A 17,782-nucleotide genomic window follows, 5' to 3' on the forward strand; every position below is an offset into this window, starting at 1 on the left:
ACTTTCTCGAACTGCCAAAAATGCCTCTTATGAAAAAAGGTGCACAAGTCAAACATCATATGGAAATGGAGGGCAGGGCAACTTGAAATGCCTTTACTGGGGGCTTTCTGGAGAGGCAATCCTCCCCCTTTTTGCCACAAAATGGGTGGTCCAGGGAGTCTGGAAGTGTTGACAGCCACGCATGTGGGTGTGTGTAGGGTGTGTGTGCATGTGTCCCCAGGCCTTCACTTTGCCCATTCATGATTTACTGATCTTTGACCCCAAAATCTCCATTTGCTGAATTGGTGGGAGAAGGAATGATGGGCAGGAGAGGCCAATATACAATGATGTACTGAGCTTGAGGCAATTTGGAAAGTCATTTAATAGCATCCCAGGGGACGGGTTACAAGAAGAGTTAATAAAAAGACAGTTGTAGTGTTGGGATATTTTAAAAATTATTTATTGCTATTTATCAGGTAATTGCTTGTTTGGAATATTAATTTGTTTCAGCAATACAAATGTTAAATGTTTTAAAATCCTATCTGTGTTGTATTCTGGGCAGATACAAAGCCTAGCATGGATAACCATACTTGCTGACTTTGCAGTACATATGCCCAGGGATTTGATGAAGAGCAGTGGCATCATTAGGGGGCTGCAGTGGTGAGTCCTATACTGGGTGACACCCCAGAAGAGGGGTGACACCTGATTGGACCTTCCTCCTGATATGGGGTGAGAAGGGGCAAGCTCATTCCTCCTGGTTTCTCTGCAATGGCAATGGTCTCCTCAAGAGGAGGCCACTGCCACTGAGGTGAAAGAAAAGGCTAAGTGCACCCAGCCCTGCTTTGCTGTGGTGGCAATGATCTCCTCATGAGTAGGCTGCCATGGCAAAAGGAAAGACCAAGTTCACCCATCCCACTTCACTTCCATCCCACTTTACCTCAAAGGAGGATGCTGTTGCTGGGGGGGGGAGGGGGCAGGGCAGCATCAATGAAAGCCTAGTGCACTCAGCCCTGCTGAGGTGGTGATGTCTTCCTCATAAGGAGGTTGCTGCCATGGTGAAGGAGAAGGGGTGAGTGTGCCCTTTTGCCTGCCAACAACCCCCAGCAGGAATGGTGGACACCACTGATGAAGCGAATGCTTTAGTTCTTTCCAAATCAGTAGGTGGTGGCAGCTCTTGGGGAGTTCCATCAAAGTTCTGGATCCAAGGTGGGTCTACACCAGCCAGAATACTCCAGGCTGCTCCAAGAGTATTCTGGCCCTGAAGCTACCCTAAATTTCCCGTTACCTGTGCATTTTGGAGTGACACTGGACAGCCATCTAATTAATACTTCCACTGTGCCTCCTGGCATTGGTACCATTGGCACAGGTTGCTTCCACTGAGATTAAAAACTAGGTGACCAGCATTGATCACATGGCTGGGCAGCTCATGGTGACTTCACAGAGAGTGAACTTCACCAGCAGTGGTGTTGCTGGGTGGTACAATGGGACACTGTATAAAAGACACCCAGTGTCATTCTGGAGTGCTTTGGATTTTTTTGAAGGGGGGGGGAGATCTGCAGCAAAAGATAAATTATTTTAAACCAGTCTAAGGGAGGGATGGCCTGGATTCAGTGCAGAACTGGCCTTCCTATATGGAGAGTGACCACACCAAAATTTGGGGCTTTAGCTCTGCATCATCCGGACAGGGCGATGTAAGGGGAAATGGAAACTGTCTTCAATGGCCCATGTAGATATGCTCTCTCAGTGATCTCAAGGGATTTGTAGGGGGCCACTAGATAGGATGTAATTAGGGATATAAATTGGCACTTGTTTCATGCTCTCACGAAAGAAAGAGAAACCCAAACACTTTCCCCCTCATTTATGAGACATTTTCAGTAAGGCTCATGAGAGTTTTCAGAGCTGCAAGAAACGTTTTGGACAAATAGCATATGTTGTGCAAATTCCATACACTGTGCAAAACTGCTTATCTAAACTATGATAGCTGCAGCCTTATTTCATGTCTGGAAGCATCAAATGAGTTATGCATATCATTTTAGTCTATCAGTCACCTTGCTGTGTGTGCTTGCAATCGTTTCACAAAGAAAAAAGATGACCACAGGCATTTTGCACAAACTATAGAAACCTTGACGAAAAGAAAAGCGCTTACATGGGTGTAAATAAACTCAGTAAGCTGTCTTGATGAGAATTGGAGGCATTTACTTTCTTTTTAAGGTTAAAAAGCCTTAAATCTACCCAGACCGTAACAGATGTGTTACACACGTGCCGAAGGGGCGTATTAGGGTTAGGAAGGGGCGTATTAGGGTTATGAAAGGGCATCACTTCCTGACGCCCCTCAATCCTAGTACAGAGTCCGTACAAAATGGTGGCACCCATCCACATGGGGGCTGCCATTTTGACGTCGCGGACGCATAGCGTCCGGACATTGCGTGGCAGAAGTGACGCCGCAAGTGCACGACTAGCGCCCCGCGGTGCCACTTCCGAGGTGTAAAAAGAAGCACCATTTTGGCACTTCTTTTTTGCTGCGCCTGGGAACCGCGCAGTTTGACCGCTGCGGTCCCCGGACTCAGTAACCGGCGGCGGCAGCAGACTGCCACTTTTAGGCGGTCTGTAATGCTCCCTAGATATTTAAATGATTAAACATATGTTTAATAAATAAAAATCCTTGACAATGTGATGCGATTCTGCTAGTAAACCATAAATGCTTATTGAAAAATGTATTTAGAAATATTGGTCTTTTTATCTATCTGCCTGCTGTTTAAACAGTAGATGATAGGTAGCAAGCCACACAGGCAGTCACATTTGTGAAAGGTCATGAGGCTGTAAAATCCAGTGTATGTAAATGTTGTTTCTCTAATCAGCCCCTGGTGACTTCTAAACAAAGCATCTTGTGCCACATAATGGCATTCATCAGACGGATACCACAGGCAGTCTCTGGCAGCCTTTCTCTGCTCCTTTCAAATGGTCCCCATCGCCTTGGCATCCCGCTTTTCCTTCACACTCTCAGCTGTCAGGCTTATGACCTTCCCTCCAGTGAGGAGACACTTAGAAGAGTCTGGAATTTAAACATCAGGATTTACATAATTTACCAAGCAACATCTCCCAGTTTACAGTATCTCCACAGGCTATGGGCTTTGTTATTTTCCACATCCTTGCTGATTGTCAGACCTGCTTACATGCCACCAGTTCAGGAAATGTTTCATGGAACATTTTCCTCTTTCTGTGTATGGTGGCAAGGAAGCACTGACCTTGGCTAAGCCTTTTCATTGTCCTGGGAATACTGGCAAAGCAGTTACAGAGAGAAGGCCATGACTGAGATGGAACAACACAAGAGCATACGAAGTCACCTTAAACTTGTGCAGAAGTTCATTAGCAGACCTAGCCCTGTGTAATCTGACTGATGGTGGCTCTCAGATGCCCATCCAAATTGGGCAAGGTGGCTTCAATGTTCATTTAAATTGATCCAGCCACATAATCCCTTTATGACACCATTGCTGAGACCAATGGAAAAAGCAAAACAAAGCATAAGTCATATGTATTATCACTTCAACATTAAATAACATGGGAAGAGAATGAAAAAACTGTAAAACATCTGGTAAAAAAATACACAAAATTATTAAAATTCAAGATGCCACCACAAATTAATCAGGATTGCTACATTCCAAAATGTTCAGTATAATTTTCTGGTGTGGCATGAATAGGGTAATCCAAAAAAACACTCAAAACTATTTTTATTCCTTGCTCCCTCTCTTGCTCCTTCCTTCCTTCCTTCCTTCCTTCCTCTCCTTCTCCACAGTTTCTCCACATTTTATCCCAACTGGCTGGGCTTAAATTCTGTTTTACAAAGTTCTATGGTACTCATGTTATTCTTCCTGAGGGTAGTAACATGGTTTGGGCAGATAGGACACTGTTCACTCAGTACACAACACCTTTCCAAACCAGCTGAATGGAGGCTGGGTGAAAAATGACATGTGATTGCCTTCAGCTTTGGTGAGCCCTTGGCTCTGCTTCTGCAGACTCTACCTTCTGTCCCACCAGTGGAAATGGGGGCTGTTGCAGGAATGCTGGAATGATGTTTGCTGGAATGGTCATAGGACTATTGTGTATTATAACTGACACTAACTGTCTAGAATCTTAGGGCAGTTTGGGGTTTTCCCCCTCCTCAAACCTGTTCAATGCTAAGATATGGTAGAGGAAAGCCCAGAATCTTACCAATGCAAGCATTCTTGTACTGAACTCTGTCCCCATCCCCATTCGTCACCTTATCTATGAATGCTATCCACTGCCATAAAGATAGGTTTTCTATTATTAGACTTTGGAAAAACAAATTTGGCTTGATAGATAGCATAAGATTTTATATAACTAGGGTAGAGCTGTCAACTTGTAGAGAAGGTCCTGGGGCTTTGTGCAGCTGAATATGTATGTTTGGGTGCAGGTTTGGGCATGGAATAGGTCCTGTATTTAAGGATAGAGTATGTGTAAATGCTTTACTCTTTATATGGAAAGAATTCCTTCAAGGTTTTCTCCACCTTCATGCACCTTGTCTATGTTGTACCACAATGACTCTAATAATTCTATGCCACCTAAGAGATAGCCTTCCTCAAAAGAAACTCAGCTTGCTTGTATGGTGTGTGAAAGGTCAAGACAAGGACAAAAACTGTGTCTGCACTGCATAAATAATCCAGGTTGACATTGCTTTCACTGCCCTGGCTCAATGCTATGGAATTCTGGGAATTGTAGTTTGTTGTAGCATCAGAGCTCTCTGACAGAGGCTAAATGTCTCACAAAACTACAAATCCCAGAATTCTACATTGAATTATGGCATTTAAAGTGGTGTCACACTGCATTATTTCTATAGTGCAGATGCAGCCCTAGTCTCTTCAAATTCATTCTCTAATTCTGTATCAGCTACATCCATGAGCTTTAATATCACTAGGCAGAAGTCCACGTAGTGGCAGAGTGTGGGTATGTTTTCATTCAAATACACAGCTTTCGAAAAGCACAAATGTGACTTGTACTGCTGAAACAGGAACCATTCTGAGATTCAAGGTGTGCAAACACAACAGATCCATTCACGGTCAGTGGCCTGGACCCTGATACCTGAGGGCATGCCTTTCCCAATATATGCTTGCCTAAGAACTAAGGTCTGTTGGAGGGGCCCTCTTCTGTGTCCCACTGTGGAGGGGGCAATACATTATGGGAGGACATGGAGAAGCGTCTTCTGTGCTGTGGCACCCCAGTTATGGAATAGCATCCCCCAAGAAGCTCAGTTGGTACCAATGCTGGTAACTTTATGCACCAAGTCAAGACCTATTTTTTAATTTAAAGGCTTTGGGGCCTGATTGCTTTTATCCAATTTGCACATTTGCTGTGGTCAACATTATTTTAAATTGTTTCAATTGGTTTTAAATTGCTTGGTGTTAAATGGTAAATGGTTTAATATATACTTTAGTATTTTAAAATTATTGTTGTATTTATTTATTAAATGGATTTTATTGAATTTTGTCCTGAGATTTTGGGATACAGGGCTGGAAATAAATGCAAATAATGACTTTCAGGATGAAAAAAATCCTGGTAACATGGGGCAGATGAATCCAGTCGAGATGACTGAGTATCCATTTTCAGCAGTGGTTGCTGATTTTGTCTTCGTCCTCTGACTTAATCACCATGCTTGAAAATCACCTCTTTGTACCTCTTGCTGCTTTCAGATACACCAGCCTGACTATTGTATATGAGTCCACTGTATATCTCATTGGCCAGCAGGCAGGCAGGCCTCCATTCAGAACTAGGTAATGCAATGTGGGAGCAATGACAAGTGAGAGTTTTGCTTGTTTTGAACTCGGAAGGATCATCTGACATTAGCTAAGCTGGAGGGTAGAGACACCACACATACAGGAGGAATCAAAATACTGGAAGCCATCCATTATTGATCTTCTCATGTCTTCCATAGCAAATTTTATGAAACAGCTGGAAGGGAGAAGTGCAGGAAAAAATAGTTAAAGGAGAATTTAAAAATTATAAACTGGAAATTGAATACCATTTAGTGATGCCTCCTTCACTTTGTGAGCAATTTGTATCCCCTCCAGCTTTCTATTCCTGATGGTTGAGGACTCTTTGGAAATTTAAACAACTAGGCCAGTATTAGACATTTTTCTGCTTGAATCACAGCAATAAATTGTATCCTTCACTAGATCAGGTCAAAGTGCCTAGTACTCAAAGATGCCAAGTTATTTTGGCACTTGAGACAGGTTATTTTGGCACAAAAAATAATCAATAATAACAAATTAAATAACCCCAAATCTCCTAACTGAGGTGGCTGCCCCAATGTACTTCATAGCACAGCTGGCCCTGTGCAAAATTTAATTCTCTCACATACTGAGTGTATTCTCTAGTCATGTAAATATTGACTAAGTGCTTTTCTTAGGAGCTGGAAAAGTTTATTGTCAGGATTAGGGACTAACCTTACTAACAAGTACCAGAGCTATGAATTCTTGGGGAGAAAAAAGGCACAAAGAAGATACAGCAATAACAGTAATAATAACTATATTTTATTATTGCTACTTTATATTTATAATATTTTCTTGCATTAATGGCAATATCAACTAAATTATTAATAATGCAATGCAATCATCATCAGACTAGCTAGGGATAGTAGTCTAGCATAAGGATGGCAGTGAGCATCTTACAGTCGGCCCTTCTTATACACAGATTTTTTTATACATGGATTCAAGCATCCACGGTTTGAAAATGTTCAAAAAAATTATAAATTTCAAATATCAAACCTTGATTTTCCATTTTTTAATAAGGGACACTATTTTACTATGTCATTATATTTAATGGGACTTGAGCATCCACGGATTTTGTTATACACGGAGGATCTTGGAACCAAACCCCAGCGTATAACAAGGGCCTACTGTATTTGTTTGAAATTTTACATAAGAAACATACTCACTTCAGTATTCCAAGACATAACCAAGCTACTCTGTATCAGTATGCAAAGGGGTCATGTGGCACCTTTGAGACTTCTGTCATTCTTATTTATTTACTTATTTATTATATTTATTTGTATCCCATTCTTTTCTTGATGGTTATGATGATGTAGCTTTCCTAGGGTGTGTGTGTGTGTGTAATTTACAAAACATATTCAACAAATCTATACATATATTACCCAATTTCTTTCTCATAAAGATCTATACAATATACATAATATTATATACAAATAAAATAAAAAGAAAATATGCTTCTCAAGTTCTATAATACTGTCATATTTGTTAACCAAATTATTAGAACTTACTTCCCTTCATCTTCTAACAGTAAATATTCTTTATTTTATTTCAGTATTCCATTCAGTCTTTTGCTTCTCTATTGTCATATTACCTGATATTTTCAGTTTTAGTATCTACAATAAATTCTTGATGTTGCTATTATCCTAATATTTTCCATCTTATACATTCACTGTAGTGTCTTGTTATTTGATATACTTGCTATATTTCCTATATTTCCTTCCCCCCCCCCCCAGTAATTTGTTACTGGAGACCATTTCTCTTCTACTTTCTCTATATCTTTCTGATTTAACCAGGCAGTGAGTTTGTCCATTTCTTCCATATCAGATGGTTTTAAAAGCCATTCATCAGTTGATGGCATAGCTCTCTTCAGTTGTTTTGAAGCATGCTGTTCAAACATGGAAGGAGGTGAAATGCTAGTCCCACTCTATTGTCATTTCTATTCTGTGAAGGTGAGACGATTAAAGAGGAGAACCCCTTAAAGTCAGAGAAGTTCAAAATACATGTTAAAAGAGAGACAGAGACAGAGACACACACACACACACACACAGAGAGAGAGAGAGAGAGAGAGAGAGAGAGATTTCTTCACAATGGTGTCACTATGGTTAGTGTCACCTGGTCTGGGGCAGTGGTGGCAGCAGTGGATGACTTTGTCCCCCTCCCTCCTTCTGCCTCATCATGTTGCAGATAGGTGATATACAGTGTTAAAACAACCTAAATGGGTAGCTTATGTGAAAAATGTAAAGATGTATATAATTACTTCCGAGCTGTTCTGCAACATGATGAGAGGAGTGAAAGAGCTTTCAAGTTGACAGGGGATGCTAATGATCTTAATGCTGCAAACTACACATTGTGGCATTTCTGTAGGGTTCTTCTACAGTCCTTACATGAAGAACACAATTACATCACAGCTATCATTGACGATCAACCACAGAATGATCAAGTCTAGCACCACAGATGGGTGCTGATGGAATGGCTGAAGGATCCATCTCAAGAACTTGAATTTATAGCAGACATTCTTGCCAAAAACTACCATGCATGGCAGCATAGGCTGTGGGTGATTCAGGAATTTAAGCTATGGGATGATGAACTGGAGTATGTTGAACAGCTCTTGAAAGAAGATGACAGAAATAATTCTGTGTGGAAGCAAAGATACTTCGTAATTTCAAATACAACTGGTTATAATGATCCTTCTGTTCTTGAGAGAGAAGTCTAGTACACCCTAGAAATGATCAAGATGGTGCCTCATAATGAAAGTGCTTGGAACTATTTGAAAGGGATTTTGCAAGATCGTGGCCTTTCAAAATATCCAAATCTCTTAGAATAGCTGCTGGAATTGCAACCAAGTCACAGTTCTCCCTACCTGATTGCTTTCTTGGTGGATATATATGAATACAGTGGACCCTTGTTATACACTGGGGTTTGGTTCCAAGATCCCCCGTGGATAACAAAATCTGTGGATGCTCAAGTCCCATTTGATGACATAGCAAAATGGTGTCCCTTATAAAAAATGGAAAATCAAGGTTTGATATTTGAAATTTATAATTTTTTTGAAGATTTTCAAACCATGGATGCTTGAATCCATGTATAAAAAATCAGTGTATAAGAAGGGCCGACTGTATATGCTAGAAAACCAGTGTGAAAACAAGGAAGAAACTCTCAACAAAGCATTAGAGTTATGTGAAATCCTGGCCAAGGAAAAGGATATAATACGGAAGGAATACTGACGATACATTGGAATATCCCTTAAGAGTAAACACAGCCCAAATGAGGAACAGAATGTGCCAATTGAAGGTGATCAGCAGTAACTTCATATTAGGAGGAAAAAACATGGCCTTCAGTTCTGTGTGTATTACACAATCTTTGAGTGGGGATTAAGCAGACAGTTAAACAGAGCGTTGTCCCCTTCTCAAAAATATGTTGTAACTATACATTATTACAGAGATATTGCTTCTAACTACACAGAGAATGCACAGAGTTCTATGTAACAAATAGACCTGTGGTTTCTGCTGCTATAAAGGTTAGTTATGGGGTGGTCCAAAGCATTGTGTGTTCGAAAACCACTTAGTAATTACTTGAATTGTACCAAATAAAGGAAATGTTTCTTTACAGTATATAAATAATGCTGTACTAGCAAATTTAATGCCCTAAATCAGTTCCCAGCCTTGGCCTCCATAAAGTGGCACATGTTCTCATAAAGCAAGTGCATGTAAGATTCTGAATGTATTTGAGTTGGATTGTAGAGACCTTGTGTACAGTGGATATATAAATGTTAGTTACTGTAAGGAGGGTATGTAGTTGTCTACTGGAGGAGCTATGCAACACTGTGATTTCATTGTACCCAACTAATGCCATCAATAATTTGTAATAAAGATATAGATACTTGCACAAAGAAAAAAAAGTTTGCCATGGTCTTCCACTTTGAGACAGTATGACTTGCCCAAAGTCACCCAGTGTCTTGCCATGGCTAAATACCTGTATGTCTGCAAAATAGTCTCTTTGTTGTTATTAATTGCCATGAAGTTGACTTCAACTTATGGCAACCCTATGAATGAGAGACCTTCAAGTCACATCAACAGCCCTGCTCAGGACTTGCATAGTCAGGACCATGGCTTTTTTGAATGAGTCTATTCATCTGGAATGGGATCTTCTCTTTTCCTACTGCCTTCTATCTTATTAAGCATTATTGCCTTTTTCAGAGAATCATCTCTTATGATATATCCAAAGTAACACAGCTGCAATTTAGGTGCAGTACAGATGGGCATCTGGAAGCTGCCCCTTCCTGCCTCGGGTTGGTGCCGCAGCAGCCGCATGCTGCAGCACTGACCCACTCCCTAAAAGAAGCCGGGCACTGGGCACCATGGACATCATCATGGCGTGTGCCATGATGGCAGCGGGGCGGTGGAACTAGTGCTCGGAGCATGTGAATGCTCAGTCCTAATTCAGCCCTAGTGCTAGTCTGTACTGCCTCTCAGTCATCTTGGCTTCTAGGGAGAGTTCAACTTATTTGCCCTAGAACCCATTTATTTGTCTTTTTAGCAGTCCACAGTATCTTCAGAATTCTTTTCCATCACCTTTCAGAGTTGCTTTTCTTCCTATCCACATTCTTCACTGTGTAGTTTACACAACCATATACAGAAATCAAAAGTACTGTGGCATGGACAATCCTGACTTGGATGTTCAATGATATATCTTTATACTGGAGGATCATATCTGTATCTGCCCTTCCAAATCCCAGTGTCCATCTGGTTTCTTGACTGCAGTCTCCTGCTTGTTGTATAGCACTTCTACTCTTGGTTTACATTGGCATTTGGTTTTTTGAATCTTGTGGAAGAAGTCTTTTGTTATATCATTTTGGTGCTATCTTCTATTTATTTGCATTGCTGATTATTGCAGTTCTCTTTGTCTCTGTGCACAAGTTACTGAATAATTGTGTTCTGTCACATTTTACTTTTGCTTCTCTTCTGCTCTTAACTATTTAAAGAGTTTCAACTTTCACCCAGTGAAGTTTTTTTTTCCTTTTCAGCTGCAGATTGTGTCTTTTTGCATTCTTCACTTACTATGTTACTGGTTTCTGGATGTTTAATAATTTTTTTAAAATTAAAAAAAGGAGGTAATTTCGAATTTTGATCCTGTCCTCTGGGGTATTAGGTACCCCTAATTTGGTGTCATCTGAAGATTTGATAAGCATGTCCTCTATTCTTTGATCCAAGCCATTGATAAAGATGTTGAATAGCACAGGGCCCAGGAGAGGACCCTGTGGCACCCCGCTGGCCACTTCTCTCCAGGATGAAGAGGGGCCATTGCTGAGCATCCTTTGGGGTTGGCTGGTCAACCAATTACAAAGCCATTTACCAGTTGCATTGTTTAACCCACATTTTACTAGCTTGTTTGCAAGAATATTGTGGGGATTTGTTGAAGGCCTCACTGAAATCAAAATATTCCACATCCATAGCATTCCTTTCATTTACCAAACTTGTAATTCTATCAGAGAGAGAGAGAGAGAAAGAGGGAGGGAGGGAGGGAGAAGCCTGACATTACTTGTTTTTGAGAGACCCATGTTGACTTTCAGTGATCATGGCATTCCTTTCTAAGTGCTTATAGACTGTTTGTTTAATTATCTGCTCTTTTAACTCTTCATTTCAATACCAATTCTTGAATAAAGGAATTATAGTTTCAAACCAGTCCACAGCAAATATGTTAGATTAATGCATAAGGGGCACTTCCAGTGAATATTGAGGACACTGCATGTTAACACAGACCCTGAAATAAAGAAACTTAATGTTCATCTATTGCAATACAATAGCTTTTGTTTAATGAGAGGTAGGCTGTTATTGAAATGACCCTAGGAGGAGCGCAGGTTGTAATTAGTCTAGAAGGACAACTTGGTCTTGAATAATGCTTTGTCCTTGGTTCCCTCATACTGAACTAGCAGCATTCATTTTTCTAGGCCTATCTACTCTGTTCATGCCAACACATCAATTTGACTTGACATGCGCCAGTGCTCTTTTGATCTCCTTCACTTCTTTTGCTTATGTGGTTCTGAAGAATGCAGACTAGCACCTGTCTAAAAGTTTCATGATCAGTCTTCTGTCCACGTTCAAACATCACACTAACTTGGAAAGGTGGTAGCCAGTCACCCACACCTCATTTCGTGGCCTGGAAATGTCATCACTAACCTTGTAAACATTTTTGGTCATTGCCCTCAGTTTTTTCCCTCCAAAATGACAACTGGAGTTTATTTTTCAGTTTGAATTAACTGATATATTTTTCAAAAAATAAAGAATAGTATTTTTTTTTTGTATGAGATTGTTTCTAAATGATTGTATACGTAACAGTCAAAAGTGATGGTGCTACTAAAAATAAATGCTACTTTCAGGATAAATGTATACAAGTTGAGAAAATGTTTCAGAGTTCTTTATCTATATTTTACACCAGCTGAAAAAATAATAAAAAATGATTGAAATGTAAAATGTTATTTTCTAGTTCCTTGCCACATAATCACCAGAAATCACTGTTGTGGTGGTAAAATTTTACCTTTCCGGACGCCCTAACCCTAGTACGTACCTTGTACGTACAAAATGGCGGCACCCATTCTACATGGGCGCCACCACTGGGATGTCATGACCGCGCCACCTCCAAATGGAGCGATGTCCTGGCGCTGTGCGAGGGCACCTGGGGCGCCTTTTCCGCGGTGCTGAAAGGAGCTCCGAAACGGAGCCTGGAAAGCAGTGTATCTGGGCCTCAGAGGCTGCCGCTGTGGCAGCTGAGGCCCTGATATGGCGGGGAAAGGGCAGTCTGTAAACCGCCCAAGACATGTAGGACCTTAAAGGTAACACTTTGTCCTGGAAATTAATTAAGGTTACCAGCACATGTACTACCATCTTTAGGTCCTCCATTTCTAGGACCGCATAACAGCCAAACTGATAATAAGTACTTCTGACTGTGACAACTGTCTGGGCTGTTATTTGGAGGGATGGGTCCAGGAGCACACTCAAGCTGCAAACAGCCTTCAGGGGGAGTGTTAAGCCAATCACAACTGGTTGATACCCCCCCCCCCAACTCAGATTGGGACCCTTGCCAGCAAGTCTTGTCTGGATTCAATAGCATCCAAAATCTACAAAACAATGATGCTTTTATTGGGACAACCATTGGATTCTTCATCATGCAAACATGTTAAAAATCAAACAAGAGAAAGAAAAAAATGACAATGATAGGCCTACATTTTATCAAGATGCTGTTATCGTCCTTAGATAAGATGGCATGGAGGGATATCCATATAGGCAGGGGCTGCCTTTTGGCCATGTGGACCCTGAGAGACAAAGAATTGTATGCCATATAACAGTTTAAGATTTTTTTTCTTTCTCTTTCTCCTTTGAGGACCAGCCACTCCCAAGCAATACCATCTGAAACATATCCAAGAGACAGGACCAGAACCACCAAACAGAGTGGCATCGATTCCCACCCCCAGGCATTCCAGAACGATACCATTATTAGAGCTATAAAATGCCACTGGGAGATCCAAAAGACCAAATAGGGACACACTCTTCCTGTCAATGCTCAGCCAAACATCATCCACTAAAGTAACCATAGTGATCTCCACATCCTGCTCTGATACCAGTTTGAAACCAGTCTAGGAAGTGTGTATTACCCAAGACTGTTTGGACTTGGAAGGCAACTGCCATCTTAATCACCTTGCCCAGAAAAGGAATATCTGATATTGGTCTATAGTTGTTAAAGTCCAGGGGATCCAAAAAAGCTTTTTTAAGAAGTAGCCAAACCACTGCATCTTTTAAACGAGATGGAAAACTTCCCTCCCTGAGAGATGGGTTAAAAATATATTGTAATGGAGATCTAATTGCATCTCCTCTCTGGATGACAAGTCAGGAAGGACAGGGATCTAGAGGACAAGGTGTCTTCCTTTCTTGTTCTAGCAGCATGTTCACATCAGCAGTGCTCAACAATTGAAACAAATCAAGTGTAATCCTACTCAAGGAGTCGCCCAACATCTCATTGTCAACTTCTGCTTCATAATATCAGAGTCTGTCAGCTGTTATCCAAGAGATTTTTTTCTCTCAGCGCCTATATACTGTGATTATGGTAGGGCTTGGAGAATTTTTTAATAGAATAAGGCTGAGCAAACAAATAATATAATCTCATTTTAAAACCTGCATTGCCTATGAAAACTCCCAAGTTCTTTGGAAAACAAGAACAAGTTCTTTAAATGCTATAGTATTAGTAAACAAACTAGACAGTTCTAACAATTGGATTCAGTTAATTTAAGGCCCAGGTTAATTAGCATGCTGTTTCACAGTTTCAGCATTGCATAAATCAGTAAAGTGCTGAAAGAAGTGAGAATCCACGCTGCCGTTTGATATTGAAGTCCATTAGCCTAAAGAGTAATGTCAAGACTTTCTTTACTCAAGTCAATGAACTGGAAAATCATTATCAAACCCCATTATGGTATATATTTTTGGCTGCAGGGTACTGAAAGTTCTCATGGGGCCATGACTTCATTATACTGTTTGACATTACTTATGCCATTCTAAAATGCCTATACTGCGTAAATGTGGATTTGAAACGCTGAACATTTTTCTTGGGCAGATTATTATCTTTAGTATATTCTTGCAATTATTCATAGGAGATTTAAAAATGGAATGGTTTCTCAGAGTTTCTCATTTTTCCAATCTTAGGGTTATTTCTTTCTGTTTCTGCACCTGCTTGAAGATTGCCCACCCTCAAAGGTAAGCCTGTAAATTCATATGTAGTTTTCATCTTTCCTAAAATACAAATTTCATATAATCGCTTGGTAGCTTTGTGTATTATCGTCATGTCTTTATACATGTTTATACATACTGTTTCGTAGCATAGTCATGTAATATATGTTTGTTTATTGGTTCAGGGAGTGCTACCTAATTAGGTACTTTTCTAGTCAAGATAGCCATATTGACTATAGAACTTTGGGAATTATATACTAAAAAATGTAACTTCCCATAATCTAATATGAATGTGCTTAAATGAGAATTGAACAAATTTTATCTTTAAAGATAAAAGGTTTTGCTTAATGTGAATGTCATTGTAACTAACTGTAGAGGACGGTGCTCATCTCTGTTAATAATCCAAAAACCAGTGTTGTCCAAAGATGACTCTGGTGGTCATGTAACCATCATGGTTACACGGAACACTGTCTTTACATAAGCATTTATTCCATAACTAAAGCAGATCCCTGTGCTTTTAATTTACAGTAATGCCAGGAAGAAAATAGACAATGTAGCATTTCCTTTTCCAATGGAAGAAACCAATTTCTTCACATTTCACCTGTTTTACAGCTTTAAACTGTCAGGAATTACCTTCCATGCAGAAGGCAAAAGATTAGAAATAGCAGGTTCCTCTGGGCTCAGCTTGGATTGTACCCAGAATTTATAGACACAAACTGTGAGCATTCAAAATAACATCTGTCTCTCCCTGTCCTGTTTCCTCCCCTCAGACAAGTATTTCAGCATTTCTAAATTTGCCTGCAATTGTCACCCCCTCAACATGTCTCATCCACCCTTATGAACTCACAAACCCTCTTAACCATTAGCTGCAGCAGCTGAGTGCTTCTGGCAACAGTAACTGCAACAATGGCTTAAACAACACTTTCCTTTTTTGTTTCCCTTTGTATCTCTCTTCTTCTGGTGGTTGGTGCAGAAGGGGCAGAGCAACATGATGGTGGTGGGGAGGTTTCTCCTCCCCTGTTTTAGTGGATGTATGAAATGCTGCTAGAGAAATTTGCACAAAGATTCCTGGAAGGAGCAAAGTGAAAAGAACAATCAATTCACAGTCTTTTTTTGTCAGATTTGTTTTTCAAAAAAGGGAAATGCCATTGATGAGCAGATGGTTTTCCAGCCACAAAATGCTTCAATTATGTGAGATAAAATGTTTCTGGTTATGAAAGAATTTTATAGAGATCTTAAAAAAACCAACAACAACTCAACAATAATTATTGATTTACTGTTTTAGGCTTTTTAGTTATCCGTGTGGCAAAACACTGTAGGAAACGATCAAACATTTTCTGAAAGAGATGTTTTCAGATAATATATCCAGAACATAAAAGAGTTGTACTAGAGGCTTGTTGTGCCATGGTTCTCAATGTGAAAAGACTATGTGTGGCTACATATTAAATATGATGGGAATGGGAGAGTAGAGCTAAGGCCTCTTAAATGGCTTACAGTCCTAAAAAATGAAGCAGAAATTACCATCTTCCTAATTAAGAAACTATTATTGATCCATTTGAAAGGGCATCTGATACTCATAGTTTAGAAGCTGCTAGAATTAGATCAACAGCTGTAAAATGAAATTATGAAAATGATTCTCCAGAGGAAGGGGGGCGTCAAAGGTTTTGCAGTCTGTGCAATGAGTCTCTAAACAAAATTAGGGATGGGATTTGTGCAGCCCACAATCTTTTGAAAGTATTGCAACACAGTAATTCTACAGATTACTCACAGAAGAAGCACCAAAAAGTTAAAACAAACCCATAATGCAACCCTGAGATGGTTTGGTGTGAATTTTGAAATCATTGTTTTCTATTGAAACATTGGAATAAAGGACATAATGTTTTTGTCTCATTTTTATTCACTCATCATCTTTTGTTGCTCTTTCCTTCTTTGTGTATTTATTTATTTGCTGGTTGTGAGGTTAGAAATTCTTTTCTTCTACAGTCAGAACTTCTTTTGATCATGCTACCAAAAGCAATCTCTTCGGACCCTTTCCCACACCCTTGAACTGATCAAATTCCTTAATATTTACTGTGGAATTATTCCCCATTTCCTCTTTCTATGTACAGAAGTTTGAACTGCTTTCACACCAAAGAAAATATTTTAATTTCAAAGGCACTAAGCAGACAAATAATGTATCCTAAATGCACCCTGATCACTGCTGTTCTTCAATTGAAACTTACTTTCTGCTATATTATTTTTTTTACTTAACTTGAATATGTGTAAATAAGACCAACATCTTCTTTTCCTGCTTGATATCAATCCATCTCCCTCTGTATGACCTGCCATAAAAGCTTGGCATCAATCAAGCTGACGAGGATAAAATAAAATAAAATAAAAATTTCAAAAGGTAATAGGGTGGGTATTAAAATGGATGGAAGAAGCGAAGCCAGCGAGCTGCTTGTGGACCCAACTTCTTATTGCAGCCCCACCAAATTTATTATCATCATTTGTTGAAGATTGCTTTCAAATGGCAGATAATCCCACACACTTCAGCAAAAATGCAGCTGTTTGAATTATTTTTCCCCTCCATCACTCCTCACAATTTCTGTAATAACCATTTTTCAACTGCAACATGAAACAGAAGCAACATGATGTCACTTCCTGTGATAATGAATAAGCTGCTGTGGCCCATTAGTTGATATGGCAAAAAATGGCTTCTGTCCTCACTTGCAGTTGCCCACTCCTGTATTGAAAGAAATAAAAGAAATTGTACTGATAATCTAAAATGGAATACATGGCTTGGGCCCAAGTTACTTGTCATGGCCAGCCAAGATCAGCTCTCGGAGGATGAGGAGGAGGATGAGCTTCCTCCAGAGCAAGGGCTGATTGAGGCAACACCAGGTGCTGTTCCTGCCCTGCCAGGTCCCAGCTGTGATCCTCCAACCCCAGAGGAGGAGGTTCAACCAGGTCCTAGTGCCGAAGAGAGACCTTCTATGGTACCACTGTCTAGTGGGGACTCTGGGGACGAAGCTTGCATGCAGGTGCCTTCTTTCAAAGAGAGAGAAGAGCTGAGAGTGCTTGCAGGCGCAGATCACAGAGAATTGCCGAGAGGCAATTAGCCAACCAGCCTCAGGTGGCACGAGGGAGAGTTTCCCTTACTTAAGTAGGAGAGAGACTAATGCTGGTTGCTAGAGTTTATTGCATGATCTCTCGGCGTGATTGCTGCTAGCACTAGCTCCTAGTATCTGGATTCTTTGTTACCTTGACCTTGGACCGGCCTTTGTTATCTCTTGGCTGTTTTGACCTTGGACTGTTTGACCAACG

The 17,782-nt window shown here is 40.2% G+C and overlaps 1 pseudogene; it reads left to right on the forward strand.

The window, feature by feature from the left end:
* Positions 1–7,977: 7,977 nt before the first annotated feature.
* The window catches only part of LOC121925271, a 120,673-nt pseudogene continuing 110,868 nt past the window's right edge, over positions 7,978–17,782 (forward strand).

This window comes from Sceloporus undulatus, chromosome 1, assembly GCF_019175285.1.
Source record: "Sceloporus undulatus isolate JIND9_A2432 ecotype Alabama chromosome 1, SceUnd_v1.1, whole genome shotgun sequence".
Taxonomy (NCBI): domain Eukaryota; kingdom Metazoa; phylum Chordata; class Lepidosauria; order Squamata; family Phrynosomatidae; genus Sceloporus; species Sceloporus undulatus.